This window comes from Pinus tabuliformis, chromosome 6 (genome assembly GCF_031772625.1).
Source record: "Pinus tabuliformis cultivar Carrire ecotype Pingquan chromosome 6, CPIR1, whole genome shotgun sequence".
NCBI classification, from domain to species: Eukaryota; Viridiplantae; Streptophyta; class Pinopsida; order Pinales; family Pinaceae; genus Pinus; species Pinus tabuliformis.
In genome coordinates, this window is record NC_142292.1 from 1,722,072,939 (window position 1) to 1,722,086,848 (window position 13,910).

At 43.9% G+C, this 13,910-nt stretch overlaps 1 pseudogene; it reads right to left on the reverse strand.

The window, feature by feature from the left end:
* Positions 1–5,517: 5,517 nt before the first annotated feature.
* On the reverse strand, positions 5,518–7,240 carry LOC149265687 (18S ribosomal RNA; annotated as a pseudogene).
* Positions 7,241–13,910: the final 6,670 nt, after the last annotated feature.

Consider the following 13,910-nt stretch of genomic DNA (forward strand, 5'->3'; position numbering starts at 1 on the left):
AGAAACAAAGACACAACCCGCTACTTCTTTCCTTAGAAGGGGAGTGGCTCATGAGAGGAAAAGGAATTCTTTCGATGGCAAAGGTATGAGATAAGAATGCCACCTCATTCCCATTGGTAGGGAAAATTGTGATCTCGATGGAGCTCAGACCGAGGGAGGGGTTTTTCACTACCTAGACACCCAACCCTTCAGCGAGGGCATATTGAGGAACGGCCGAGAGGACTAGGGTGGCTAGCACAACGGTTTGAGCCACTCTTCATCCATCCCATATTAACCTGTTGTGGCCAGCAACAACCCCCCCCTAGTTCATTTAAGTGTTGACCATAATACTTAAATGAATGGGGACCCTTAGTTAATTTTTAGAAAAAACAAGAGTTTCCTTCCCTCAAGATAAGGTTACCATCATGGGCTTAGGTAAGTCTTTTGAACATTTTAAAACCTAAGTCTACGATAAAGAGAAAATCTTTAAAGTTGCGTTGCGAAAAGATAGGAAATACCTCCATTTCTCTTTAAATATCGATATGCGCAAAATCCTCGTGTTAAGAATGTCATCGCGTCGCAACAAAGTAATCCTCATAAAGAAAAACTTGAGGATTCGCCGATCTGCGATAACGCCGATCGCAAGATCGCATATCGCAGAAATGAACCGACAGGATTTGGCAAACATCAAAGTTCTGCGATCTGTGATGTTGCGATCGCTGCGATATTACAACCATGCGATTTACGATGGGGCGGCTTGCGATCGCGCACTATGCGAGCTTACGTAAGCAAACCGTAAATCACTTCAGTACGAATCCTTTGGGTGCGCCATTCAAAGAAAAAGCCACTTACCATAATCTCACTTGAAATCATGCGCTTTTAATGATAGTAAATGAATTAGTTGTCAGTTATTAAGTGAATTAAAGACGCGTGCCTTTGTAGAGATTTACTTCACGTAAGGTGGCATATTTGATATATCTGTTGCATTTAAAACTCTCCCATCACCCTTCTGGATCAGTCATTTCCATTTCACTCGTAATCTACAGGAATGAAGAGCTAAGACGATTCAAACACAGACGCAGGAAGAAATGGGAAAGAAACACAAAGCTCAAAGCTCCGAAGCAAGGGAAAAGACAAAGGAGATGGCGCCTTTGTATACAGACACAGCCTGTAACAAAGATGCAGGAATATCAACATGGGAAAGCATGTACAGGCTGCTGGAAGAGGAAAATCCCAGAATAATGAAAGTTGTTGCTTCTGTGGGCTCGCACCGCTCTTCTGAGGCGTCCTTAGAGGACCTAGCATGTTCATTTCTTCACAGAATAGCGGCAAGACCCAAAATCCTACCATATACGGATATGATCAAGTGGATACTGGATGATGCAGACATGAACAACAGACAATTCAAAGTGCAAGGACACGGGCTCATCGGATCGTTTGCTGCGCAAGACTTGAAGCTCATGTATCATCTTCCTGAACCACAAATGACCTATAATGCTCAATTAGTTAAGAAGTTCGCGGCGGAGAACCCAGACCTATCAGATACCACCAAAGATTGGTCTAGGAAAGAGGAGCCACTCAAAAAGGACAAAAACGGTATGTACAGCACTGGTTCCCTCACCTCTCCATATTGTTTTGCTGCGGCCATGCTCTGTAGGTTATTTGGTATGCCGGATATCAACAAGTTTTCGGCTGAATGGCTACCATTAATTGATGCTGCCACAAACGCTGATATTGTGGATTGGGCCAAAATTCTTTCTGATAATCTTTACACGGCTGTTATCAATTACCGGTCTAAAAGATCCTTGTCTCAAAGGGTCTATCCTCCTTTTTATCTGTCTGCATATGTTATGGATTTTGTTTGTCTTGTGTCCAAATTCCCTACTATGGGTTGGAAATGGACTACCCAAGACCCATTGCCTATCCATGTCTATCATAAGGTGTTATGGGATTCTCAGTTTGCCCCTCACTTCTATCAGATTTTCCACGGGCTTATTTTTCCCTTGTATAGAATAATGTATGATAAAGACCCCCCGAGGTGCTCTCTCGAGGCACAAATAGACATCATCCCCATCGCAAGATGGTTCGGGGAAGAATGGTTTACTTATGTTAGAGTTTTTGGAAGCACTGTACCTCCACATGTCCTACCTCTATATATCCCTGATAAACTTTTGGCTCGGGAAATTGCTTATCAAACTTGTTCAGAAGGCGGTCTGACCAAAGACCTAAAAGACAAAAAGAAGGCCATATGGCCTCAATTTCCTGTAGCTTGTGGGGCCTTCTCATTGTTCGATGTAGGACACGCTTTCGGCGAAGTGGAGAATGTGACGTGTCTTCAATTATTTAAATTCCCAGCAAGGCCATTTGACCCAAATGATATCGCCCAAGAGTTCACCACGAACGTCAAAATAAGAGTGTTCTCTGGGAAGAAAGATTTGTTTGATGATCTATTTCAGAATAGAAGTTCGCTCCAAGAAGTTTTGCGAGAAGCTCGGTCGAGGTTGTCTCTAGATGACCTCCAAAGATTCATGTCATACAGGGAAAGAAGGTTGGCCAGTATTCCGCTAGAGAAGCTGCGACTGCCTGCTAGAGAACCAACTCCGAGCATTAGCCTCAGCGAAAACTCTAGCACTTCCAGATCTAAATCCAACACCGCACAAGGAGCGCCTGAGCATCCTAAAGAGTCTGGATACAACCAAGGGAAAAGCGAAGAAACAACTAAGGATACAGCTCAGTCAAGTGCAATGTCTCAGCAACAAGTTATCGCCTCTCCGACAAGAGATTTCCCCCTCCTGTCATCGAAGCACCGCTCGTCACAACAGAACTGGACAAAGAATGGGAAACCTTCAATGAATTGATCAATATTGAAGGGAAAGCCCTGAAAACACCTGTGAACAATACACAGGTAGTGCAAGAAGTGGTCCCGACCATAATCAGTAGTGTCACAGAAATGGAGCACTTTCCTATCGCTCCACCTTCTGAGCTTCTACTTAATGTAGAAGAAATTCCCCCACTGGATGTATTCTATAGTCCCCAACACAAAGCAGTTGTAAGGAGGTAGAGAAAGAAAAGAAAACTAGAAAATACACTGCCACAAGATGCCGAACAGTTGGATGTCTTATGGAAAGACCCCAATAATAACCCAACTGAAAACCTCACTAAGCTGTCTCAGATTGCAGGAGCATATGCTTCTGCAACTATTGATAAGGCATCAGAAGTTCAGCAGCTATTGAAAGAACAAGAAGACCAGATACAGCTGCTACAACAACAGTTGCAACAAGCCAATGCTAACACTGAAGCTTCCAAACAGCTCGAGAAGCTGCAGGAAGACTTTCAATAGATGCAGATAGGCTATCAAAGGAGTCTCGACGAAAAAGGAAAACAATTGCAGACTTTACAAGAAATGCATAAAGATGAGCCTAAGTTGATAGAATTTGTTTCAGAAACTATTGGCTTAAATGAGCAACTACTGCAGCAACAGGAGGAGTTGGGACGTAAAATAGCACAGTGGAGTCACTATTGCGAGCTAAGCGATAAAATCACCAATCAGGTGGTAGATTTGCGGAGTGACTATGATCAGAGTGATAGAAGGGTGACATAATATTTAACATGGTAGGATGATGATGAAGGAAGAAGAGCAAGTGCACCCAGGATAAACGAAAACGATAAAGAACTGCTCTTTAAAAGATGGGACAATCAAATCAGGCAGGCGAAGCAAGCAGCGGAGACAGCAGCTACACAGGCAAACATTCTCATCGACTGTGTAAATGAGAATTTACACAGGGCCAATTTAATCGCAGAGACCACCCTGGGGTATCTACCAAAGAGGTTACAACTGGAAGCAGAATGGAAGCAGAAAGCGCAGGAAAAGGAGAGAGCAATCCACGCATTAGCCAGGTTGAATTGGGAATGTTACTGGACGTACCTAGTCAAGCCGCACAGCCAATGGATGATGGTGAAATGCATCACAAACGCGGCCGAGAAAATAGTGCCAGCTCTTGTAGATGTTGTTTTCGCAGCACAGCTCAGCGCCGAAATCAGTCAACTGACTCTTCTTAAGCCTATGCTGGATACTTGCAACTTTAAGGACCAAGTTCAGAAGTAGCCTTACTTAGAATGTTGTTTTTTCTTTTTAACTAGATTAGAAAAAGGACGGTCATTTGAAAACCGCATCCTAAATTTTGTAATAATACTATTATTAGAATTAGGAAGTAGTATTTTAACCCTTCTCATGCATTTAGAAAAGGGTCCAGAAATTTGTCAAAAATTTGTCCTCGGAACATGCACTTCTGCACCCTCAGAGGAGGTTTTGATGAATGAATGGTTCGAAGTTTATTAATGTTTGCATTTTAATGTCTGCTACTGATGTTGCACTTCTATACTCTTAGTAGATGTTAGAACAAGTAGAGATAAATCGTTATTGCTTGAAGTTTATGAGTGAAATCAGTCATAAATGGTACTTTTATCTCTTGACCAATTTCTGCTTATATTCTTAGAGTGATATACAGTTTTAGTTGTTTATATGTTAATGTATGAATGTGTGGGTTACCATTTGGCACTTCTGTACGGTGGAGTCATTTGTTTGCGCTTGACATATGAATAACTTATTAAGCGATATGTTGTTCACAATTGTTTTGCCTAACTTTTTATGCAGAATGGTTTATCTTAATTGATTTCTATTCTTATGATAGCTGAATGATCTTTATTACCAGTTATTGTTCGAAATCTTTTTAGATCGCATAACAGAAGAAATACACCCGGGTTAGCGTAGATTAGATGTGTTGTTTCTCATTAGATTACAGTAGCATAGTGTTAGTTTAGAGAGTTTGAATTAAATTAGATTAAAATACTCTTAGATCAACAGCATCCAACCCTACACACACACACACCCCTTAGATTGGGAAACTGGTCCCATTATCCCCAGTCGGACCCGCTATACCAAACGGATAAGGAGCTACCAACCAAGTTCCGGACCAGGTGGGTATCCCCCTTGTTGTCGACCCGATTTTCGGGGCTTCAACATAACCCCACCTCGGCAATTTCCCCTCTCAGAAGTTTTGAGGTACTAGGCGCGTGTGCAACCACTCCCTTGACCCAACGACCAAAAACATCTCACCCAAGCAACACATAAAACACTGCTAGCTTTTCGAGAGAACCAACTATGGAGTCCCATGCCTTCCGATGAGAAAAATATAGAGCACCACTGTTATGAATGAGTCTAAATTTATCCATCGTATTGCCCAAGCACCTCAACTGTAGCAACCATGCCCCGCCAAATAGATCGTCGGAGAGGGCTCCCAAGAAACAAGCTTCCAAACCCCCTACAAAAACACATTGGAGGAAGAAAAATAAAGTATGGGTGGGACAATAACAAGCATGTCTTTCAAGAACACATGAAAAAACAAGCGTGACCTCAAGACATGCAACCAACAATGTTCCCACCAAACACCAAACTCGCTCCCCTAGAGACACACCACATGGGCCCACATTGCAATCGAAACCCATCCAACCAAAACTAAAAAAGAAAACCCCTACTATCAATGATCCTATCGTAGGTTCACCTATGGTAACCTTGTTACAACTTCTCCTTCCTCAAAATGATAAGCTTCAATGAACTTCTCATGACGTCGATGGTGGCGAACCACTGTCATCAACGCAATCCGAACACTTCATTAGATCATTCAATCGGTAGGAGAGATGGGTGGTGTGTACAAAGGGCAAGGACGTGGTCAACACAAGTTGATGACACACGCCTACTAGGAATTCCTCGTTGAAGACCAATAATTGCAATGGTCTATCCCCATCACGATGCAATTTGAGAAGATTTCCCGATCCTCTCGAATCAGGAAGAAAAACTCGTTGGCTACATTAGTGTAGCACGCATGCAGCCTAGAACATCTAAGGGCATCACAGACCTATTATTTCCCCAAACTTCCATGGCCTAAATGGCCATAGTCCCTCTAAGAAGTTGGCCATGAAGGGGAACCTCCATGTAGCTAGTTAGCAAGCTGAGGTCTCGTTCATTATCAAAATTAACTAGACAAATCACTCCACCAACTAAGAAAGGCCATGCACCACCACCCATGGAATCAAGAAAGATCTCTCAATTTGTCAATCCTTACTATGTATCAACCTAGTAAGTTTCCCCATGTTGAGTCAAATTAAGCCACAAGCTCCACTCCTGGTGGTGCCCTTCCGTCAATTCCTTTAAGTTTTAGCCTTGCGACCATATCCTCCCCCCCCCCCCCCCCCCGAACCCAAATGCTCTAATTTCTCAGAAGGTGCTGGTAGAGTCCTTAGATCAAAATCTGCGGATCCTTGGTTGACATTGTTTATGGTTGAGACTAGGATGGTATCTGATCGTCTTCGAGCCCCCAACTTTCATTCCTGATTAATGAAAACATCCTTGGAAAATGCTTTCGTAGTGGCTCGTCTTTTATAATTCCAATAATTTCACCTCTAACAATGATATACGAATGCCCCCGACAATCCCTGTTAATCATTACTTTGGTCCTGAAGCCCAACACAATAAGACCAGACTCCTATCATGTTATTCCATGCTAATGTTTTTAGAGCATAACCTTGAATTGAGCACTCTAATTTTTTCAAAGTAACAGCACCGAAGTCGCGACCCAGCCAATTAAGGCTAGGAGCATGCCACCAACAAAAGGGACAGAAGGGTAGGTGCACACCGAGTAGGCGGACTGACCTTTATGACCCAAGATCCAACTACGAGCATTTTAACTGCAACAACTTAAATATTGGCTATTGGAGCTGGATTTAATGCAGCTGTTGGCACTAGAATTTCCCTCTAATGGATCCTCATTAAGGGATTTAGATTGTACTCGTTCTAATTACCAGAATCGATGAGCCCAATATTGTTATTTATTGTCACTACCTCCCCATGTCAAGATTGGGTAATTTGCATGCCTACTCCCTTCCTTGGATGTGGTAGCCGTTTCTCAGGCTCCCTCTCTAGAATCAAACCCTAATTCTCCATCACTCGTCACCACCATGGTAGGCCTCCATCATACCATCGAAAGTTGATAGGGAAAAAATTTGAATGAAGCATCGCCAACACAAGGGTGGTGCATGTATTAGCTCTAGAATTACTACGGTTATCCGAGTAGTATGGTACCATCAAAAAAAAATTGATTTAATGAGCCATCTGTAGTTTCATATTCTGAATTAGTTCATACTTTGACTTGCATGGCTTAATCTTTGAGACAAGAATATGACTACTGGCAGGATCAACCAAGTAGCACCCTCCCACTTCAAAGGGCATTTCGGGTGCTCTCTTACCAAGAGCCAACCTGAACACCCATCAAGTCAAAGAGATATCAAAATATCATGTAAAACTTTTATGCCTTGCACCTCTTACATCCTAAGAAGGGAATAGACACAACATGCTAAGGACATGGTGAACAAATGGGTAGACCTTCTGAGTCACAATGCACCAAGGCCACTTCAGAGTTTGTAACCATGACCCAACCAACAAGAAAATGAGCAATCACTCACCCACTTCCTTAGAAATGCCTCCAAAAACCTCCACGCCCCACACTAAGGCCACCTAGGAGTCCACCCAGACAGTAGCAACGGTGGACCTCGATCTCCCAATATCCTGCAGAAGTCTCGATGCAAAGGAAATAAATGGAGAATGACCAACCACGCAACCTCTATATTATAAATGAGCCCCAACCCTCGTCGCCCCACACCGAGGCCACCTAGGAGTCCACCCGGATAGCAGCAATGGTGGACCTCAATCTCTCAATCACCTGTGGAAGCCTCGATGCGAAGTAAAAGGAAGAAAATAAAAGTAGGATGACCGATCGCAAATCCTATATTAGAGAGGCCATACAAACCTCCCCACCCTGCACTGATGCCACCTAGGAGTCCACCTGGATAGCAGCAACAGTGGACCTCGATCGGATGATCACCTATGGCAGCCTCGACGCAAAGTCAAAGGAAGGAAATAATACAAGACAAATTGATCCCGCAACCTCCATTAGAAATTCCCCCCAACCCTCCCCTCCCCACACAGAGGCCACCTAGGAGTCCACCCGGACAACAACAACGATGGACCTTGATCACATGATCACCTGGGGTAGCATCAATGTAAAGGCAAAGGAAGGAAATAAAACAATACCAACTGAGCCCACAACCTCTCTTAGAAATGCCCCCTGACCCTCCTCGCCCTGCACCGAGGCCACCCAGGAGTCCACCCAGAAAGCAACGATGGTGGACCTCGATCACTTGACCACCTACAGAAACCACGATGTGAAGGCAAAGGAAGAAAATAAATGTAAATCAAGAGGCTCACTACTCAATACACGAACATATCCAAACAAGAGGAGGGATCGAGAAGCTCCGCACCCCACGCACCCTACGTACAGGCAACCTAGGAGATTTCCCATAGCTTTGCCAACTAGAAAATCAATACTTTTCATCTACATCCACTGCCACATAGAGGAGAGAGGTCGAAGTGTTCCACCTCAAAATCCTACTTCCAGGTATCCCCCACCATCGACGTAGCAAGCCTCCTCCCCATTGGACCATGATCGCATACACAATTGAAACAACGAATACCCATAAACATTGTGACTTAACATTTCCAGCCGAAAAAGTCTACCACGCATGTGAGATGCAAGGAAAAGCTGACCACTTGATCAAACATATGGGCCACCACATCTATCAAAACCTTAAATCCAACACAACCACATAATATGTGCACTTTGAAAGGAATGCCAACCCTTAACTTTACAATAAGGAGAATAGCTCCTCACATCGCCCGACAGAAAAAACAAGCAAGAGGGGGCAGTAGGTGGTTTACAACCAAAACCCTTCCACGTTCCTCTTAAATTTATTCATCTCAACTAACAATGCCAACATAGAAAGAGTACAAGCACAAAAAATCAGCACCATAAATAGCCAAACAATGAAGAGGCTAGCCATCACAGGGAGCCACACCACAACAACCCATACAACTCCGAGAACTTAGAGCGGAAGGGGAATTGTTCACATATGCCTCCCGGGACAAGCATGGCCAACATTATCACTCATGTACTACCAAGTGGATATGGAGAGAAGATGAAATTTAGCCACCCTACAAATGACCCAAGGCCATTCTTCAGTGTTGAGGGAAATGTTCCCCTAGGGCTTTTTGGGTTGAAACCCTAGCAGACTGAAAGTTGTCTATACAGAGAAACACACATTCACACAGCCATTATGCTATTATAAGCAAATTCTAGGATAAGGGAACGTACCTTATTTCCTACGTTTGAGAAGGTCCTCAAGGGTCCAAACCCTTCTTCAAGTTCCTCTTGCTCCTTTGTCCTGCAAAACAACCCATTCCAAAGAACACAGCAGCATATGGACAAAAACTTATAAAGAAACCATCTTCATGTTATGAAGAAAGGTAGTTAGTTATGAAATATAAACAACCATTCACATATGAATTCTAACATGAATATCATAAACATAAAGAAGATTCACATCAGGAACCAAGACATGTGTTTCTTTTATTATAAACAAATAAAATACAAAAAAGGAATAATTTCACCTGAGTCACCTTTAGCAGGCTCCAAGCAAAGCTTCCTTCCGGATCCGTTCCAGCCTCAAGCCTTTAACAAACTCCTTCCATGACTTACTCCATGATGTCATAAGTAGTGGATGAACATCAACACACAAGGAAACAAGGGTTTCCTGTACAAATGGGGGAAGTGCAGAAGGCACAAGGGACTTCAGACCTGGTAAGGGGAAAAATCTCAGCATAATAACCTTTCTCTCTCTTCTCTCCTCCCTTAGGCCTTCCCTTTGAGGTCTTTTTATACCTCTCCCAAAGTATTTTTTTAGTTGGGAGTTGGTTGGGAACAGTTGGGCCACGGGCACTAACAGGTGATCAGCAGGTAAAACACGCAATCTCCACCTGAAATTAAGGAGTTTTATATTTTTTTTAAGTGTTTTAATACATATACGTGGGTTGGGTATACACAGACCTACGTATACACGTGTTTAACTCAGGGAAATGTCGCATATAAGGGATAAAACATTGTTTTTTAAATTTTAGGACCAGGTCTAGAAGGAGGGGTTGCCCTAGGCCATGAGTGCAGCATCACAAACCATAAGAGTGAGATTTGGAGCTACAACATTCAGGAAAACCTAAAAAAACAACTCAATTACCAACCCACTTTTCACACAAAAAGCAAACCCCTCTGCACCAAATAGGGAGGAGGTGAACAATATAATGAGCAGCCAATTTCAATGGAGCCACACATGGCTACCCAACCCAATAAAAATTTTCTATTTGCAACGACCGAGGGGCATGATAGAGACATAAGCATGACGGAGTTTTGGAGCTTCCATTTGGGACCACAACAATGAAGGCACAAAGGAGCATCAAGAAAAATTATCATTTTTATCATTCGGACGACCACGAGGGATAGGGACAAGCATGGCCAACATTACCGCTCATGTTCTACCTAGTGGGGATGGAGAGAAGATGAAAATTGGCCACCCTACAAATGACCCAAGACCATCATTCAGGCAAACCGGAAAAAACAACTCAATTGCCAACCCACCTTCCACATGAAAAGCAAACCTATCACTTGTATCATTTGGATGGGCACAAGGGACTAGGATGAGCCAGGGAGCCACACCACAACAACCCATACAACTCCAAGAACTTAGAGAGGAGAAGGGTAATTGTTCACATATGCCTCCCGGGACTAGCATGGCCAACATTACCACTCATGTGCTACTGAGTGGGGATGGAGAGAAGATGAAAATTGGCCACCCTACAAATGACCCAAGGCCATCATTCAGGAAAACCCAAAAAACAACTCAATTAACAACCCACCTTTCACATAGAAAGTAAACCTATCACTTTTATCATTTGGATGGGCACAAGGGACTAGGACAAGCCAGTGAGCCACACCACAACAACCCATACAGCTCCAAGAACTTAGAGATCAGAAGGGGAATTGTTCACATATGCCTCCCAGGATGAGCGTGGCCAACATTATCACTCATGAGCTACCGAGTGGGGATGGAGAGAAGATGAAAATTGGCCACCCTACAAATGACCCAAGGCTATCATTCAGGTAAACCCCAAAAAACAACTCAATTACTAACCCACCTTTCACACAAAAATAAAACCTATCACTTTTATCATTTGGATAGGCACGAGGGACCAAGACGAGCCAAGGAGCCACACCACAACAACCCATACAACTCCAAGAACTTAGATATAATAAGGGTAATTGTTCACATATGCCTCCTGGGGCGAGCATAGCCAACATTACTGCTCATTTACTATTGAGTGGGGATGGAAAGAAGATGAATATCGGCCACCCTAAAAATGACCCAATGTCATTCTACAGGAAAACCCGAAAAATAACTCAATTACCAACCCACCTTTCACACGAGAAGCAAACCTATCACTTGTATCATTTGGACGGGCACAAGGGACCAGGATGAGCCAAGGAGCCGCACCACAACAACCCATAAAACTCCAAGAACTTAGAGAGAAGAAGGGGAATTGTTCACATATGCCTCTCAGGATGAGCATGGCCAACATCACCACTCATGTGCTACCCAGTCAGGATGGAGAGAAGATGAAAATCGGCCACCTTACAAATGACCCAAGGCCATTCTTCAGGCAAACCCGAAAAAACAACTTAATTACCAACTCACCTTTCACACGAAAAGCCGACCAAGGGACCAAGATGAGCATGGCCAACATTACCACTCATGTGCTACCGAGTGGGGATGGAGAGTAGATGAAAATCAGCCACCCTACAAATGACCCAAGGCCATCCTTTAGGTAGACCTGAACAAACATCTCAATTACCAGCCCACTTTTCACACGAAAAGAAAAGCACACCCAAACAAGTTTACATGGATTCCCTCACACGACCTGACCCAACCCAACTGAACAAGTTTCCATGGGAGCCCTCACATGACCCGACTCAGCCCACCCAAACGATTTTACATGGGTGACCAGAAATCACCAAAATGAAGGCACAAGGGAGAGCCAGGCAAACGAGCCACATGAACATGCATGAGGCCCATCTAGGGTCACAACTTAGCATTTTTATACGAGCTCATGTTCCCGGGTGTGCCCTCATAATGAATGACTGAAGCAAATGATTTTACATCATTGCCCTCAAACGACTTGCCCGAACGAGTTTATATGGGCGCCCACACACGATTGAAACGAAGGCACAAGGGAGATCCGAGGAAACAAGCTGCACGAACGTGCACACGGCCCACCCCGGGTCACAACTTAGCATTTTCGATACGGGCTCGTGTGCCTGAGTGCACCCTCACACTGAATGACCTGACCAAATGAGTTTACACGGGTGCCCTCAAACAACCCAACCAAACGAGTTTACATAGCCGCCCTCAAACGACTCGCCCAAACAATTTTACATGGAAAACAACCCGCCCAAACGAGTTTACATGGGTGCCCTCAAATGACCTGCCTGAACAAGTTTACATGGCAAAAAACCCTCCCAAATGAGTTGACATGGGTTCCCTCACACGACATGACCCAACCTGACTGAATGAGTTTACATGTGTGCCCAGACACGACTAAAATGAAGTCACGAGGGAGATCCAGGAAAGTGAGCCTTACGAACATGCACAAGGCCCACCCCAGGTCACAACTTAGCATTTTTTATATGGGCTCGTGTGCCTAGGCTCCCCTCACACTGAACGACCCAACTGAATGAGTTTACATAGCTATCCTCAAACAACCCACTCGAACGAGTTTACATGGGCACCCACACATGAACAAAACGAAGGCGTAAGGGAGAGTTGGGAAAACAAGCTGCACGAACGTGCACACAGCCTACCCTAGGTCACAAATTAGCATTTTTGATATGCGCTCATATGCCCAGGTGCACCCTCACACTAAACAACCCGACTAAACGAGTTTACACGGGTGCCCTCAAATGAACCGCCCGAACGAGTTTACACGACCGCCCTCAAACGACCTACCTAAATGAGTTTACATGGAAAATGACCCACCTGGATGAGTTTACACAGGCACCTTCAAATGACCCACCCGAACGAGTTTACATGGCCGCCCTCAAATGACCCGCCCGAATGAGTTTACATGGAACACAACCCTCCCGAACGAGTTTACATGGGAGCCCTCAGACGACACGACCCGACCTGACATGACTGAATGAGTTTACATGGGTGCCCTCACATGATACGACCCAACCTGCTCGAACGAGTTTACATGGTTACCCACACACAACCGAAACAAAGGCACAAGGGAGAGCTAGGCAAACAAGCAACACGAACGTGCACAAGGCCCACCCCGCGTCACAACTTAGAACTTTTGATACGGGCTCATGTGCCTGGGTGCGCCCTCACACTGAACGACCCAACTGAATGATTTTACATGGCCGCCCTGTGGTGAAGTAAAATTATAAGTTTAGACACGAACAAATTCCTCTAGACTGATAATGGGTCTAGCTACAGTAGATACATTCTATTTAAGACTTCCTTAGGTAAGAATCAATCAAGAGTACCTACCTCTTGGTCCGCTTATCCTGTTTGATGATTTCCTTGCTTGCTCGCTCCAGCTATCTCTCACTTCCTTCTTCAAGCACCTGAAACAAGTAAACAACAATAGACAACAAACATAATAATAGACAAATTGCAATTCAACCTACTTAACAAGTCAAGAAACATTAATCCATGAATGTGTAATATGACAAAACATGTAGGAAATCAATCGATAGTTGCATATATTAATATCAAAGAGAGATTACAACCATTTGTCTTGACGTTTCAGTCCTCCTCTGACAAGACCAGGTTCCCACACACTTCTGCTAGCATTCCATGATGGCCTCATTCAACAATAGTTTTAAGGATCTTCCCTTTAGGCTTCACTCCAAACCAAATCACACTTCTCCCTC